Here is an 18,420-nt window from a genome sequence, read left to right as displayed (position 1 = left end):
AAATTAGGCTGTGAAATTATCTCAGATATCACTGAATGGGAGATGGGAAGCAAGCAGCCTTTTCTTGGCACCCTCTGCAATTTTGACAAATTCACCAGCGTGCAGTGCTGCACGTACATGGGTGGGTATATTTATGGCAGGGACAGGGTGGTATGTGAAACCATGGTGTGCACAAATCCTTCTGTTCCTTATTTATGCTTTCAAAATGCAGGCAAAGGTGCTGCAGACTTTTAAGGCCCTGTGCTGCCCAGCACCATGTCTTGGGCACGGAGCTCCTGCATCATTTTCTTCCATAAAATATATTTAGATGTTTGCCTTGTGGCAAAGATGAGAGCAAGCTGAAACAGCAGAGAAATAAATTCTGCAACTAATAAAAAGCCTAATACCTTGTTCCTTTCTTCAGTCCCAGTAGTTTCATTGTTTGTTTTGCTTGACTTGGGGCTGTGAGTAGGAAATCCAAAAGGAGATTTTTCTGATGAAGTGTCCAAAATTAATGCCACTGCCCTGATACAGCGGCAGCGACATAAAAAAGAAGTAATGCTTAGCTACAGAGTTTTGTTTTCAGACAGATAATCAAAAGGGAACTCGAAGAGATCTTCAATTACAGGAGACCCTAGGGTTGAGTAGCAGTGAGGTACAATGTGCCTCTGCTGAGGCTGATTGCATGCAAAATTGGAAAGCTATGGAAGGGAGAAGTGATGGATTTTGGAGGTACTTTGCTGGCAATATAAACCTCTTTGCATCTGATACCACAGCATGGTGGGGCATGGGGAAGAAGAAGGGTATGGAGGACGCCTCGGAGCTGGGTGTCCACCCTGCTGTGCTACTCACTCACTCTGCTCACTCCACCAGGTCATCACTTCATGTCATGGAAACTTTCAGAGCTGCACGAAGTGACAGAGAAGTCTCCAGCTGGGGCACGCAGGGCTATCAGATGAAAATACCCAGATATATAATTAGACTCAGCAGTGGTGAGGTGCTGTGCGGCAGCTGACGCAGGTGTCTCACCTGGAAATTGCTTATCATTGATGCATGCCGTGTTATCACATCTTTAGAGGCTATGTTTATCTGATGGGAATAATGGGACAACAGCAGTAGAAATCTTTAAGATTTTTTTTGTCTGCTGATGTTTATTTGCCTGAGGGAAGGATGTTGCTGCTTCCACTTGCATCTCCCACTTGGTTTAGGAACAATAAGCAGAGTGATACAGCCACAGCATTTTAGGAACAGCCCAATGAGAGGGGCCTCCCTCAACCCCTGATAGACTCCCGAGTGCTTCCTGGAAGCACCAGGGAAACACAATTGTACTTTTGTGCTCCCCGGCAGTCATAACGCTGGTGATTTAACTTGTTTTATGGCAAAATTTTCACAAATGTGGATTTCTCTGTTGTCTTTGATGCTGAGTTCCAAGAGAGATAGTAGTGCGTTGGAGTGAATCCTGGGGATGCTGTCAAGTCTCCATCCCTGGAGAGACTCAGAATAGTGTTTGGCACAGCTCTGAACAAGCTCATAAACAGTTTTAGGATAGGCTCCACATATAACCTTTTGGTTTCCATTCTACAGAAGTTACAATTCTCCTTTGTTGCCCATAAACCATTACCTCAACCTGTTACTCTTCGACTCTGTTCCAGACAACACAAGCTCAGACCTTGCATTGACCAAGACAGTACCCACGACAAGAACATCACCTCTTTCTCTTTCAGGAGTTTTTCTGGTTCTAAGCAGGAGATTAACATCCCATAATCTACAGACTCATTATCTTGTTTTTTTTTACATTACAGTAATCTCCTTAGAAAGGACTTATTGATTACTTATACTCAAATGTGCAAATAATGTGCTTATAGAACATTAAAATGTTCTCTAATAGGGTGGTAATAATTTTCTTTTTTTCAATATGGATGATTAGAAACTTCAGTAGTTAGGAGCTATTAATATACTCACCATAAAGTATGAAAGTCTATGCTTATGGAACTCTAAATGGCAGTACTGCCTATAAATTTTATTGGAGGTGGAAAGAGCAGTAATTACATGGCTGGCACTAGATGTAGCATTTTCCACAGAGGTACTAATGAAAGATTTTTACCTCCTGTTGTTAAGCACTATTTTTGGACATAGCCAGTAGCCTGAGATACTGTAAATAATAGTGCTTTCTGTGATGGATTTCTGCACAAACAGGAAGAAAGAGATGTTTGATTAAAAGAAAAATTGGCAAACAGTCAAGCATAGATGGCTTAGAGAGTGGCGATGCAACAAATAGCATGGAGCACCTGGTTTGCGCGACTGAAAAAGTCATGAGCTGCTGGGAGAGAAGTGAGTCTGAGATTATTGCCTAGGCACTGATAGGGATGTGTTGCGCTGAGTTCACTGACACCCTCTCTGGCAAGAGCAGTGGAAAGACCAGGGAGTAGGTAGTCTTGCAGAGAGACTTCTCCCAGATAACTGTCTGAATCACTAGATAAATAGAAAAATCTTTATGGTGGTGGCTTTCTGCTTGTCCACACTGGCAGTGAAATGAGATGCAAATAGAGCCAGGGTCTCTTCCTGCTTCCCATGCAGCAATTATTGTGGGTACCAATGATACATATCTTTCTCCTCTTTAGTCTTCCTTTCAGCATCCCATTCAAACCAAGCCAGCCTCAGATTCAGAAGAACATTTCAAATAAGTATTTCTGTCCATCTCCAGTTTGATTACTGCAGCGTGCTTCTTCCTGACAGAATGTGTATTTTAACTTTCAGTTCTTGGATGAAGTTCATCACAGCAGGGAAATCTTTTGTGCCTCTTAGTAGGACCTAATTTTCAGACTGCGAACTTTTAAGTATTTGCAATGCAGATCATAATGTGAAGCAGCTAGCTGGCAACACCTTCTGATTTCTCAAAAATAAATGGAAAATATTCAACACAATGTCATATGTTTCTGCTAGAGCTAAAAATATCGGCGAACATAAACCTCTTCTACCATCTGAGTTGTTTATCTGGTAGTCTTTGATCGTGTACATGGAGGAAAACAAACAGAAAACAATCATTATCAGGAATACAAATAGCTGACTAATGTGATATACAAAACAATTTGTTTCCATGAATCAATCAGAAACTCTTAAAGTACAAATTACTCCATTGGAAAAAAAGGATTTAGGATAGATTTAAATTGTGAAGATTATGACAGATTGGTTAGTATTATCTCTGCATATGATATTTTCTAGGCTGTATAATTTTCTAAATGCTGAGTCCTCATTCAGCACAAAATTCAGGAGAGCAGTTCTTGGGCAGAGAAGTGCCTTTAAAGGGATAGCAGAACATTACCTCATAATGCTCAGAACTTCTTAAAACCTTGCTCTCCAGAACTGTTCCTGTAATATCATCATAATATCAAACCCCAGTGGTGAAGTATTTGGAAGAATTAAAGACTTCTGATAAGTAGAATGACACAAAGGAAACCTCCATAATTTCAACTTGGAAAGTCTTTTGCAGAAAGCATAGATGTGAGCATGGTTCATTAACCCAGTGCATCTTTTCCTCTGTCTTCTGCCTCACTACTTCAGTGGTTAAGTTAGATGGTATAGTACTCAGCAACAAACATTTTGCTCAGAATCATTCAAGCATATAACAAAGAAAATGTACAAAAACTCAGTTCAGTGAGAGAGATTTGATTTAAGGTCTTGGTTTCCTTATTCTGTAAGAAAGCTCCCTCTAGAGTGATAAGAACTGGCAGATTAGAAAACACTTGAGCAGACACAGAAATTATGAGACTCAGATACTAAGACTATTAGAACTTGATCAGAATTTAGAAACGTTAAAACCTGTTTAGAATCATGGAATTGTGGAATAGTTTGGGTTGGAAGGAACCCTTAAGATAATCTAGTTGCACCTCCCTGCTATAGGCAGGGAGGCCTTCCTTGAGAAAAGGCTGCTCAGAGCCCCATCCAGCCTGGCTCTGAATGCCTCCAGGGAGGGGGCATCCACAGGCCAAAGGGACCATGCAGATGCCCAAGGGACCACGGGGTAGATACCTTTCTATGATTTACAGATTATATCTGCTTGAAAACGTGGCTTGTGTATTACCATAGCCCTCACCAGCCAAAAAACTCACTATAAAGTTTCATACTGATGTAAATTGATGTGATCTATGGTGGCACTACCTCACTTCTTTTCTTCTGATAAGCCCCTTCCTTTCTCATGGCTGCTTCTGATACGACAAATACCATATAAATGAGTAGGTGACCTCAATGACAGGAAGTGACACAATATTCATGACCTCAGAGTCCTTATGTCATTAAATACTACAGCATGAAGCATGCTGCAGCCAACCCATACTGGTCTTAGTGTAAGTAAAAAGAAAGCACCTGCTCTTTTCAACAAATTGATACCTTGGGATGTGTTGCACAGTGTCACGTTCAAAAGATCTGATGCTTCATCAGTCTTTGCAAATGCGCTGACTCCAGTCCAGCCAGAATTGAATAATGTGGAAATGTCCTCTTACCACTGCACTGGGGACATCACAAGCCATAATTAGTTAACGATTGTAATGCTTCGAGTCTCTTTGGATGAATAATTCCCTCACTGAAAACAGAAAATTTGTGTTAACCAAAATTATTCTTATTTGGCTGATTGTTTTTGTAAAAAACAAAATTGTTTTATTATGCACAGAAGGCATCAGATTTCCAGTTTGGAGGGAATAACTCTGTCTGGGCTTAACTTATAACAATAAAGAGAATAAAGCAAATGAAGTGAAATTATTTTTGCTTGTTTACTTTTTGATGAACAAAATATTGTCTGTCACCTGACACAGTTTGCCAAGAAAATATATTTTGGATCAGAGTATTCTGATTTGATATTTCAGTTGGCTGTCATGCCAAAAATAAACAACTGCTCACAAAGCTCTTCTCTGAGTCAGAGGAGGTTTCCAAAAGACAAGGGCTCTCTCCCTCTTGTCAGCTGCTGTGTCAGCGCAGCACCTCGACTCCCTAGGTCATGAATATTGACTGAAGCTCTGCCTCATAGTGAACATCTGCAGCCTTGTGGGTCCTGAACAAATGCAAAAATCAGCATTTGTTTGAACTGGGATTCACATCACTTTAGTTTTCTACACTCAAATATAGGCACAGATTTCCTTTACAGTCAATGGAGAAAAGGAGAAACAGTAAAGATTTATCTCAAGACAGATACTTAGAAAAGATTGGATCCTACCAGAGCTAAGAGGATCAGAGCTACAGAGCTTTGTCTCCAAAGCTACAGACTGTGTAAGGCACTGGGACATTTCTAGAAAGGTACAAGGGTATGAGATGAAGCTCATCCCTATGTCTTATTTCTTATGCCAGGCAAATTCCGGTCAAGATATTTCTCCTCATCATTTCTACACCAAAATTAAACACTACTGGCAACCCCCTGTTTTCACTGGGGTTGTCTCTTTTTGCTTGTGCAGGTATAAAAAAGTGTTTCTTCACAGAAGATATCACCTGCTGTAAAGCTGGAGGAAGACAGGGAAAGTCTGTTGTTTTCACTATACACATGGTATGAAGAACGTCTGAGTGCAGGCCTAGAATTTGTTACACAAAAGGCAATTAATCCAGATAACTTTGCATTTGAATTATTTTTGTATACAGAAAGATTTGAGCTTAGAGTAGCAAGTTTTGTTTCTTCTCTTACCATGAACTACCAAAATACCATGCAACTATGTGACTATATGGCACCATATGGACCAGGTCTTTTTTTTTCCCCTAAGGAGAAATAGAGATGTTTGTGGATAAAACAAGACAACACTGTAGCACTCCTTAATAGTTACAGTCTATTAATATGAGAATAACCACTCTTATCCTTCTATTTTGTTTACTTCTATCTTTTAGGGAACTACTCCTGACTATGCGTCTGCAGGGTGCAGTAGTGGCCTCATCTCTGCTGAGTTTTGTTACAGTAGATGAGCCTCAATGAACAGTAACAATAATAATGGAGGGTAAAAATGGAACACTTAGGGCTGTCTTACTGAAGACTCAAGCCTTTCATTTTTTAAGAAACTGCTTTGCAGTCCTGTGCTTTGAACAGGTATAGCAGAAATGCTGAGTCACGGCCTGAAGCAGTGATTGAGCTCCTAGTGGGAGGGCAGGGCCAACCCAGGTGCAAGCAACAGGTGCAAGCAACAGGTGCAAGCAACAGGTGCAAGCAACAGGTGCAAGCAATGTGCCTGAGTGACTGGAAGGGGTGGAGCCAGGATCCGACCCTTCCCAGACCTCATTTAAGGGTTGGCAGTGGAGGTAAGAGGTTTCTTACTGGAGATCTCTGCGTCCCTGAGGCCTTCTGAAGGTAGGTAGATTTTTTCCTTTGTTTCTGTACTCATGGCTGTTGCATTTAGGCAAGTCCTCATTTGCTGCAGCCTTGGACTTTGCTGCAGTGCTTTCCATTGCATTACAATGGGTAAACTCAGATTTACTTCACTGGGCCTTTGTGCAGGGGTTAGGAGCTGAGGTGTGCACCAGGCTAATTACGCCGTTGGTTGTGGTCCAATGAAGACTTAAACTTGCGACTTATTAGGGAGTTTATTGAATTGCAAACCCAAGAATTTCTTAAGATAAACAGTCTTCTCTTAATTTTGCTGAAGCTTCAGGTTCTTGTAACATGATTGTTAAAGGTAATAAAATTTCATGAACTTAAATATCATAAGCTTTGGGTGTTCAGTAAAGCAGAACTAATCTAGTTCTAAGGCAAAAAGCTTTTCTCTAATTCTGGAGTTTGCTGAGGAAACCAACCCTCAGCCAATCTGGAAACAGAGAAAGCAAAGCTGTGTTGCAATACCCAGGTGATGCTGATGACATGGGGGAGTTGAGCCACATTTGTGGACAATACCTCCTTCTGAATCAGGCATGGTGCTAATTGGGCTTGTAAGAAGAAAGAAGTGCTTGGAAGTTTTTGTTTCTCATGCTTCTGAGAACAAGTTTTTAACTCGGACTGGGCTTGATCTTTGGTGGTAAAGACAAATCTGGGATTGGTTGTGAGCCTGTGATGTCTTCTGGGTATGTAGTCAGATTTCTATCTGAGCAATAGGAGCTAAATTCTGATCTTGTTTACATATGTACGGGTTTGTTGGTTTTCTGTGATTTGGAAGTAAATGTTAGCTCCTATTTTTCAAGAAGGCTGAAAAATAGAGTTTTCTTGAAAAACTGTGATATTTAAATGCTTGTTTTTGTTACAAGTGGGGATGAAATGAAAAGATCAAAAGATTAGGGTGAGAAAAGCCTTAAATCTAAATCTAATCTGATCTAAAAATGCTAGTTATGTTGTTTCAACACTTTCTGGGAAGTTATTTTGTTTTTTAGCAGAGAAATTTGAGTATATTGATGTTTTGGGATTTGATTATTGGTAATGTCTGCTTGTGTGAGCATCACAGCATTTCAGAGTGTCAGTGGGTACTCCAGTTAAGCAGCTGGATCTGTTACTGCTTTGGGTTTGTACTCAAGTGAAGGTAAGTAACTTGGCACAAATGAGGAGAAAGTAGTGGGGTGTGTTCCGATCCCTCAGATCAGACCTAGAGTTGTAGATTCATGTGGTTTATTCAAACCCTTTACTGTTCTTTAAAGAAAATTATTTCAAAATTATTCTTCTTCCAGAAACTGAGTTCTCTATGGTAAAAGCATATAACAAGCTTTGTGATTAATGTTAAGGATTCTTATCCCTTGGTCTCCCAGTTACTCTATTTGTGATACAGTTTCACAGATCTATTTATTTTGTATTCGTACAAGAAGTTGAAATGATGCAGGCACTGTGCTTCCAAGATCTTATTTTCTAGTTGGGTGTAAGCAGTGAAAAAGTATTTTACACTTTAAAGTAATTGTGGGTGTAATTTTTTGCCTACCTTGGACATATGACCTCTCTTCCTTTTGGTCTAACAGGTGTATGATGCTATGAGTAATGCTGACCAATCTCTCCCCCTCTGTTGTTAACTGAGCTAACAATATCTTCTGTCAGGCAGAAACATGCAGAAAGGGAAATTCTGATCTTGTCAGCAAAATCTGAGCTTTCTTTCTCAAGAAGAAAATATTGCTCCTCTGCACCCTTCGCTGAGTAGGGTTGGCTTGACCCTGGTAGTACCTGTATCCCCTCCCCAAAGTAGGAGAGTTTGCGTGTGGAGCTGTGGTCAGTGCTGGCCTGCTGCTTCTGGTTTACCCCTGTGTTGTGATGCTTTGTGTTGGCTGTTGTGTTTTAGGAGGTGTTTCGTATTCAGAGTTAAAGCTCTTGAGTGCAAATGAGTTGTTCTTATTGATTTGAAAAGGCTGAACTTTAAATAGCTGTTGTTTAATGTTCTGGAACATTAATACTAGATTAGAAAGATGTCCCTGAGTCATTGCCCTGAATGTTGGAAAATATACGTGTCAAACAGTTCCGTGAAATTAATTTGTGTTATGAAAAAAGCAAGAAAAACTTCCTGTTCACTTTGTTTTCCTTCTTTTAGCAGTATTCTTCAAAAAATCTAAACTACATATTTATCATTTTTTCTAATTTATATTGTGTATATACGTAGTACATCTACAATACATTGTATGTACACTGCCTTTGAGTAGTTACATATGTCTAAGTGCATACTTCTTAGCTCCTTCAAATTTTTGGTTAGGACAGGTTATTTTTTTAGTATTTACTGAGAGCAGTAGTGTGGCTTTTAGGGATATATAGTGAAATGTTCTTTAATAGCTTCAAATCTCCATTTCCCACTACTGTCCAATTCAAATGCTCTCTTCAAGCTGATTTAGCACATACCTGTTTTCAGTTCAGAGCAATTTATTATACTAGTGCTTTTAAAGCAGTAGGTAGATGGAGTCTTGTTTTGGGTTGTGCACTTTCTCTGCGTATGGCAAATATGATACGATTAGAGTCCCTGCATTGTGTCATTAGCTGACTTCAAGATTCTTTCAGAAGTTTGTCTTTAACTGTCCCAGTGAGCTTCCATATTAACATCTCTCAGATGCTTCTTTCAAATATTCCTTTCTCTACAGTATGTCACTGCTCACCAGGTAGCACCTGTTCCAGCAGTCACTCTCTCTCACGTAAACACTTTCTAAATGTCACGGGTTACTCTAATGTTCAAATGAAAGTAAATTGTGCTACAGAAGGACTTAGCAATTAAAAAATCACAACAACAAACACCTCCCATCCACGCAGAACTGCAAACAAGTCATTAGAATTATTCCAGCCTGCTGGATCCTGACTTCCACTTGCACACTCATGTGGAGCTGTGAGGCAGTTCTTCCCATCAGTCTGAATCAGTCTTTTGCTGACTTCTTAGAACACAGCATAGATAAGAGCTCTTCAGTGGTAATTTGCTTGAGCTCTTCTTAAGGAGAAATAAGCAAATACTAGTATACACAATAAGCTAAATGTATCTATACATGTGAGCAAGGTCAGTTTGCTGCTTTTTTCTCCCGTTTTCTTAGAAATTAAAGCTGCTGAAGGATTTGTATTTTTTGGTATTTAAGCTACATGCTTATATGTTCTGCCAGATGCTATTCTCAAAGTTGTTCTCTATGACTGCCTTGTGAACCTGGTGTCACTGCACAACATTTAGCTCTGTGAGCTGTGTGGTTGTGTTGGATTGTAGTGGCTGACTGAGGTTAAGGGTTGGGCACTGCCTTTGCAAAGCACCCCAAACGTTACCCCATGCAATGGTTAACATGCATTTTCTGTTTGGAAGGTACAGGTGGATTATTTCAGTGTACTAGGTTGCTATTTACAACCTGAGCAAGGGCTTTCTCGAGAGACCACCAGAAGCTGCTCCAGCTGGGAGTTCAGGCATGAGTTTAAGGCTGGGTTGGGGAAAGGGAAGCTTCAAGGGCAAGGGTGAGTTAAGTGATACCACAGTCATCACCTCTGTCCTTGAGTTGTGTTGGAGTTTAGGTATTAAGGAGCTTGTATAAAGTTAAAAGGCACATTGAGAATAATACCTTGGCTTAATTTCTAATTACAATATTTTGAGTATCAGTGGTGTTATGTCATAGCAACAAGCAGGGAAGGTGGGCCCATTTTTACAGGAGCCTGTCAGTAGTTTGTTTTGTGAATAGCATGAGAGGTAGTTTGCTGAACTTCATAACATGTCATAGGCAAGAATGAAACTACTTTGGATAAGAGTATCCTGAATGCAAGTTAGCACACTGTGACAGATAGGATGTGCTGAGCAGAAACTCATGAAGCAATCTACCTGTCCATTTGAACAGGGACAACTAGTAAAAATGTTTTAGATTTTACATGTTCATGGTTAGGATGAGATGAGCCAACTGTGAACTGTGTAGTAGCTAATGTGTGTCTGTCTACTTTAGGACTTGAAGGTGAAATTCATTGGAGGCTGAGTAGGATCTATGCACTGGTTACATCCCTCAATTCCTTGTGCAGTGGAATGAATTTCACCATCAGACTCTTCGTGCTACTTTTTATACTTTCCAGTTGCTAGATTTTTTTCCTTTTCAACAGTACATCTTGAGTACATCTGATGTACATTTTCAGCTTACCTGTATCTTGAAGTGAATGCCAAGGGTGTCTTTTGTCTGCAGGCTAATACAGAGGCAACTGAATCATTTACTTTCATAAAATGAAATCCATTTCTTCTCAACTCCTGCAACTGAGGTAGTGTTTACAAAATGCTTTGAAGATAAAAAGCACTACAGTATATAAATATTATGTATTTTTATATCTTCATCATCTGTGCTCTTAAAATTAATGAGAAAACCCTGTGAATACCCAAATGCCCAGTAAAATGCTTATCCTTTCTCTAATCTTAATGCTTTATTTTCATCTATGAATCCTCTTAATCTTTGAAATTAATTACCATGATTAAAAGTGGGAAATGTTTTCCCAGAACAATTTAATTGTTCTGTTGCAAATCTTCATACTCATTTTGCATCATTAGTTTAATTTCTTTGCATACTAAAGCATGTACATGCACACTATTCTAGATATGACAACTCTCTCCTTGGAGTGAAAGGGGGCCTTATTTTGCTACTTGCTGACCACACTCAAAATTGATCTCTTATACTAGTAACCTCAGAACAAGGAGCCTTGTCTTATCTGCCTTCGGGATCCTCTGTATTGGCAAATGCCAAGCTACTGGCCTGTCAACCAGTGCTCAGGAGGTTTTTTTATTAATCCAAAAGAATTGACTTAGGAAAACGAGATGCTCAACAAAAAGGATATATTTGAACTATAAGAGTGCCAGGAGTAGAGAATCATTATAGTGGAGTAGCAAGACTTACACAAATGACAAATTGAGCTTAACTCTGCGTCCCATTTCTTTCTTTGTCCTTGTCAACTATCTGATTTCTACTCCAGTGTCAGAAAATCAAATACAGGAGAACTTCTGTACTGGGGAAGCAAAATGGAACAAAGACTGATAGCATAGTAGGTGATTGATGAATAGGACCAACAAATGCATTTCCTAGCAATTGAAGCAAGAATAAGTTCTTGCTATGGTTGGGGTTTGATCCAGTCTTTGCCAGATATTACAGATATTTGTATCCAGGTTTGTCTCGTTTGTTGCCTACTGCATATGTGCATGCCAGAGACATTTTTCCTATTAAGATGAGAGAAAAATATCAAAGTCCTTACACTAAGATCTCCTCACCAGAGCTAGTAGGAGAGAAGAGAAAATGGAACTCTTAAAATATTGGTGTCAGTGCATTTTGAAACTCTACATGCAGTACTCATGGCATGAGGCTTTAAGGAAGTCAATTGAATGGTTCCCCAGGAAGATCCTGCTTTGATATAGCACAAAGTTCTTTTTGTTGCAAAAATGGAAAGAAGGGGACTGTGTGTGAGCTGATGAGACTGAAATAGCCACATCACAGGCAATCAAAATGGATCTCTTGCTGTAGATCACAACAGTACAGAATTTCTAATTCAGAAAGGATTCAAGAATAGAAAGGAAGGCATCCAGTGTTCAAGAAAAGCACAAAGGAGGTATATCTTCTATTGCCTTTTAATTTTTTTTTACTCCTGCTCTCATCAGGACAAAGAAAAAGGTCAGGCATGAGATGTAGAGATTACCTCGGCAATAGAGGCATTGCTGTAAATACATGTGACTGAAAAAACAGGGAAATCGTTCGTGTGGAAACATTGCAGAAATAATTGTTAATCCAGCTGAGTGTGGAAAGAGGTGCATGTATATGGGGGGAAGAGTTGAGAGGTAGCTTATTCAAAAAGTGGAAAGAACAAGCAGGACAAAGGAGCGGGAGCTGAAATAAGGAAAAACCTGCAAAGTTGTTAAACTAGCTGAAAGGGTGCTGGGAGTATGGAGCCATGAAACGAAATAGGGTGGTGACATCTGAGCTTCTGTGGGTTGTACAAGAAATTCCTTACAAAAATGGGAGGAGTTGAGTGTTTGTGCTCTAGATGATCCAGATGTGAAGCTCAAAATGGCTAAGAAATGGTTCGTTCTTGAAGGCTCATTCTTAATGCAGCATGGAAATACCACTGGCGTTCTTGGCCATAAGGGCACACTGCTGGCTCATGGCCAACTTGTTGATATATCAAGGGATAATGTGGGAAGGAAGTCAAAAGAACCACAGCAGTTTTCTATTTAGGGATGGGGATGGAAGGAGGGAAAGGTATATTCTGATATTTCCACATTCTTCAAAGCACAAAGTTCCAGGGTATCGCTCAAATAAACAGAACAAGTGTCTATAAAAATTTTACAAACTGCATCTTGACCTCCCTTCCTTCTTTGCTCTCGTGCTCCAGAGAGAGGATTAGTTGTAAGCTCCAGTGCTATGGTCAGCTCCTGTGCTTACTTTATTGCTTTGCCTGTTCCCTACTGTGGCTCTGGAAAGTACAGAAAATCTTTTATGTAATGAAAGTTAGCCCAGAGGAAGGATCTGCTCTGATGAGATTCCCCAGAAGACAACACCAGCTCTAATTCCTTCAGTTTAACCTTCTACTTCCTTGGCAAATCCTCCGGAAGGAATTTATATTTTTTTTCCCTAGACAAATGTATTAATATTTAATAAAATGTGAAGCCATATGACACTTCTACAGAAAATAACAAATTTACATAAACCTTTGCTATGTTTGAACAGAACAAGATGTATTGAAGAGGTTTAACACAGATAACTTTTCTTCAGTAAAAAATAATAAAAATAACATACCCAGAAGGCATCAACTTCAGAAAGGAGAGGTTTGCATTACTCTTTATCAAGTCATCTTGGGACTTAAAAAACAAACAAACAACACTATCATTTTCCCCTATAATTTTTCTCCCAAGTCTTGCTCTCCTCACTAGTGCTTGCCTCACCACCAGGCATGGGGAGCTGGGTTACTGAGTGTGCACTCAGAGGAGGTTTTTCCATACAGACTGTCTCCTCATACTCTGTGAGACTGAAGCAAGTCTTTTTACACAGTATTTTTTCAGATTTTTTTTTGAGATCATTGTAAGGTGAGTCTATAGGCTAAAAAATTAAACAAGCTGTTTTAGAGAAAAATAATTTGTAGGGAAGAAAATAAACCATCTCCCTGGTGCCAATCTCACTTGACTTCCCTCATTTTCCTTCAGTATCCTCTGTCTGGATGCTGGGGGATGCTGATGTTACCCTAAGGACAGATTAGGACTGTAGAAGCCATGAATATCATGATGCAACAGCTCTCTCTCAATGCAGTGGTGGTACACTGAAGAAAGCTTTGACTTTGTGGTACCCTCACACCAGTCCCTTTCACTGTTTCTCTTTCCTTCAGTCGAATGTACACCCACAGAGGTGAAAGCATCAATAAAAGACTGTTCAGTTAAAAAGCATTTCCCTATTGGCTCACCATTTTGCTCAAAAGGGTTCACAGAGACATTTGCTAACTCTATTTTAGAAGGATATATCAAGTCTCCTACCAGGACACTGTGCAGTCTTTTCAGTATCACTTCACTCTCCACTGCCAAGCTTTTAAACAAAAATAAAGCAAGATAATGTCTATAAATCATCTTCCCTCCTTTCCAGCTCAGCACTAGTGGAGGACTGTGGTAAGTTATCATGTTTTTAACTATGAACCTGTCTGGCTCTTTGTCATTTATCTTGTGTCTCCCACTCTGGTCTGGCTCAAGGCTGAACATTAGCAAATGATGAATATGGGGCTGTCTATCCTGGTTTGTACTGGCATTATTAACCCATATTCTTCTGAATATTTCATATTGTAATACATTATTCAAGAGTTGCTGGAATGGTGGTAATTGACTCTCGAGTTAGCTACCCTGTGTGTGGGGCTAGGACAGAAATGTTTGCTGTCTGGGGCAGTCTTGCATTCTCAAGGATTTTTCCTTACGTGTGCGACTCTGACTAGCAAGTGTAAGTTGGCTGTTTCATGTGTATGACACATCTGTCCTAATGATTTTTTTCAGGGGGTTCTGGTATCATATTTTGATTATTTCTAAGATCACCTAATAAGCAATTGTGTAATGTAATGACTGTGAATGTAACTTATAGTAAAATTTGTTCTGATTATGTTTTTATTAAGTATTCATTTTTATTTGCTCCCTATATATCTATTTTTTTTTCTTTTTCCTTTATTCTTTTTCCCTGAGACATTTCTGCAGAGGCCAGCTTCAGAGCAGGTAAGGCTGTGCTGGGGAAAGGATCCAAAGCAAAAAAGGCCAATGGAAACATCTTTTGGGGGGGTCAGCAGCCTGTGCAGTGGTGCTGGCAGCTGAGCTAGTGTGGGGGAAGCTGGCATTGCCCACCCTTTAGTGGGCTACCAGGACTTAAGTAGCCTCTCAGTGGGCGGCAGCTGCTACCTGCATAGCACACAGGGTGAGCAACTGGTGCCTGTGTGTGAACTGTGGCTTGTATGGGCGTGAGTGTTGAGCCTCTGCCAATACACAAGGTAAGTTTGATCACTCTAAGAGGTTGAAGGTCTAGGGTGCTCATCCTAACTGAGCCTACCTGTTTCTTGAGCTGGAAGGGGTCAGTTTCTTATAGAGATCTAGCCATGTTGCTACTCCATCAAAAGCTGTTAGAGAAGCTGTGGGTACCTTGACAGGGGCTCCAGACAAACGTGTGTCAAGGCTGTTGGACGTAGAAAGTGCTGGAGCCTGTTTCCTTGAGTGGAAGCAGGCTGAGGCCTCAGGTAAATTGGAGGATCCCCTCCCCTCTTGTCACCAGGCAGCGGGACAGTCTCCAGAGACTGGGGGCAATGGAGACAGTCCCTGCTTGAGGAAGCAGGCTGATCTGCTCTCAACTTCTCCCATCTCCTCAGTTATCCTTTCAGAAACAGATATGGGGTCCTGAAGGAAGAACTGGCTGTCAAAAAGGAGGAGAGGCAATGTAATGTACTCCAGAGGTCTTAACTCAATCAGATATTCCTGGAAGGCCTATGATAACCTCTTCCACAAGGAAGAAGAGAAGGGTTCTGGTTGTTGGTGACTCACTTGTGAAGGGAATGGAGGGCCCAATATGCAGAGTTGACCCTCATCACAGGGAAGTCTGAAGTCTTCCTGAAGCCTGGGTAAAGGATACTTCTCAACATGGTGCATCAAGGAGGAGTCATGCTTGACCAACCTGATAGCCTTTTATGAAGATGTACAGGTGTATAGATGATTGTAGAGCAGTGGATGTGGTCTATATTTTAGTAAAGAATTTGTCTCCTCAGCACCCTTGCAGCTAAACTGAGAAAATGTTGTCCATATGATCAGGTAGTGAGGCGGACTGTGAACTGACTGAGGGAAAGAAGCCAGAGAGTTGTGGTCAATGGGACAGCATCTAGTACAAGCTCTGTATCTAATGGAGTCCCTCAGGGGTTAGTACTGGGACCAGTACTATTCAATATATTCATCCTCAACTTGGATGAGGGAATAGAGTAGTGCATTATTAGCAAGATTGCTGATGTCAGCCACTCCTCCCAGTTTTGTGACACACCAGAAGGCTGTGCTGACATCCAGCAAGGCCTAGACAGGTTGGAGAGTTGGGCAGGGAGAAACTTAGTGAAATACAACAAGGGCAAGTGTAGAGTCTTGCATCTGGGCAAGAACAACTCCAGGTACCAGTATAGGTTGTATAGGTTTGGGACTAACCTGTTGGAGAGCAGTGTAGGTGAAAGAAACCTGGGGGGTCCTGGCAGGGTGGTGATGAGCCAGCACTGTGCCATTGTGGCCAAGAAAACCAATGGTATCCTGGAGTGCATTAGAAGGGGGTGTGTTAAGTAGGTTAACAGAGGTTCTCCTTCCCCTCTGCTGTGGTGAGACCACATCTGGAGTACTGTGTTCAGTTCTGGGCCCCAGTTCAAGACAGGGAACTGCTTGAGAGGGTCCAGTGCAGAGCCACAAAAGATGATTAAGAGAGTGGAGCATCTCCTTATGAGGAAAGACTGAGGGAGCTCGGTCTCTTTAGCTTGGAAAAGAGCAGACAGACATGAGCTCATTAATGTTTATAAATGTGTAAAGGGTGAGTGTCAGAAGGATGGGGCCTGGCTCTTCTCAGTGATGTCCAATGACAGGGACAAGGGGGCAATGGGTGCAAGCTGGAATGTAGGAGGTTCCACAAATATTAGAGAACTTCACAATAAGGGTAGCACAACATTGGAACAGGTTGTCCAGAGAGGTTGTGGGGTCTCCTCTGAAGACATTAAAAACCTGTTTGGACACCTTTCTGTGTGACTTGATCTACGTGTTTCTGCTCTAGCACGGGGACTGGACTAGATGATCTTTTGAGGTCCCTTCCAGTCCCTGACATTGTGTGATCACCTCAGAATGCACCTGGTATGTGTAAACAGCAGTGAAGGAAACAGTTCCTGTATTCATTCTCTAGAGGCAGCCAAGGCCCAGAGTTCATTTAGACCCTGACAGTGTGATAACTTTATAATTGGATGTCTTTGTATTCAGTCTAGAGAGAGACTGTTCCATCCTTCTGTGTTTTAGTGTCTAGGGAATACACATCACAGAGCAATGGCATTATGCCCAGTGTTTCTCTGGGAGACTCCTTTCTGAGAAGTAGCTTGGAATGAGTACAGAAGCAATGTATACCTTGACTAGGGTGTCCCTGGGAAACTGAGGCAGATCAGCTGACCATGAAGCAGATTTAGTTTTTTGATTGATGTACGTGTAATCACATGTGAGGTAAGAAGGAGCATATTGCTGCAAGATCCTATTGACTGTAACCCACCTGTGGACTTCTAGATTTCTCATCCTCCCTTTCTTACTGCATGGTCTCTGGAAGAGATAGCAAATGCCTGTGGAGGGTCTCCAGGCAAAGGTCTGGCATAGGTCTTAGGATGTTTATTTTAAGATTTTTTTACTGCTTTTTCTTCTCAAGTGTTTTCCTTTTTTTTTTTTTTGGACCTACTTTAGCTCAAGAAAATTTCCAGAACTTGACCCATTCCCTCCACTGGACTCCTGTACAATGGTGGCACATGGTCCCTGCAACAGTCTTCAACCTGCAGGACTGTTCAGTACTGTGCTCCTTAAAATAGCACTATTGCTCCAGTATAAATGGAGGGAAGGTCCATAAATGTGTGCTGGTAGCAGCAGTCTATGAAGACAAATGATGAACTGGGAAATATGAGTATTGGGCAATGGAAAGATGTTCACATGTCCCCACTTGCTCTTGCTGTGGAGATGCTGTCATCAAGAGATTAAAAACCCAAAAGAGATTGTTGCGTGCAGCTATTTGCATATGTAAAAAATCTTCAAGATATCACCTCCAGGAGAGCTCAAGGTCATGGCTGGTGGAGCTGGGTTTTTCTGTAGAACATCTGCATCTATAGGTAGGTTGTTAATGAGATGCTAATTGGATAAGAAAAAAAAGAGGTAAATGAACAGAGGAGCTGTGTATCTGAATCAGTAGAGTTGTGAAATGTGGAAATGTACAGGATATTTTTGGCTGTAGCACTTATTCCTTCATTCTCACCTGTGTGGGAGATGAATCTTTCCTGGGACTCCCCTGGAGACCTCATTGTCCCACATAACTGCTCTGCTCGTGTATAGATTTGGAGCTCAGCTTCCATTTCAGCTGGTTGTGGAGTTGCTGCTGACAGCTCTGCCTCTGTGGAGGGAGGGAAACAGGTGTGGCATAAGTGTCCATCAGGAGTTTCTGAGAGTTCCTCATTGATTCTGCTCTTGCAGTTAACTGTTATTTACAGATACACTCTGTGGGGGTTTTGCTGTCCTTACTTTGTGCTTTAGTGAAGGATGAGGTTTCACCTGAAGTAAAGGTAAGGAAGGAAGGAGCAATCCACGGGCCAAGGGTGACAAAGTAGAAGTGGAGTCGAAGATCTTATAGTTTTTATGCTTAATCACATGCATAAAAGGTATCAGAATTGAGTGAAAATAGCCTGTGCCATCCTGCACAAATCACATAAACTTCCTATTTCTCAGCAGTCATGGCAGCAACATCAGCATTCAGGCAATTTAGTCATGTTTTTGAGGATTACTGCAGATGAGATCAGTGGCTTTCAGGGGAAGATGGTGTAGGTGTTTCGTATCTACA

The sequence above is a fragment of the Meleagris gallopavo genome, chromosome 8 (genome assembly GCF_000146605.3).
Source record: "Meleagris gallopavo isolate NT-WF06-2002-E0010 breed Aviagen turkey brand Nicholas breeding stock chromosome 8, Turkey_5.1, whole genome shotgun sequence".
In the NCBI taxonomy this organism is placed as follows: Eukaryota; Metazoa; Chordata; class Aves; order Galliformes; family Phasianidae; genus Meleagris; species Meleagris gallopavo.
The sequence above is the reverse complement of the archived record's forward strand: the minus strand, read 5'-3'. Positions refer to the sequence as shown.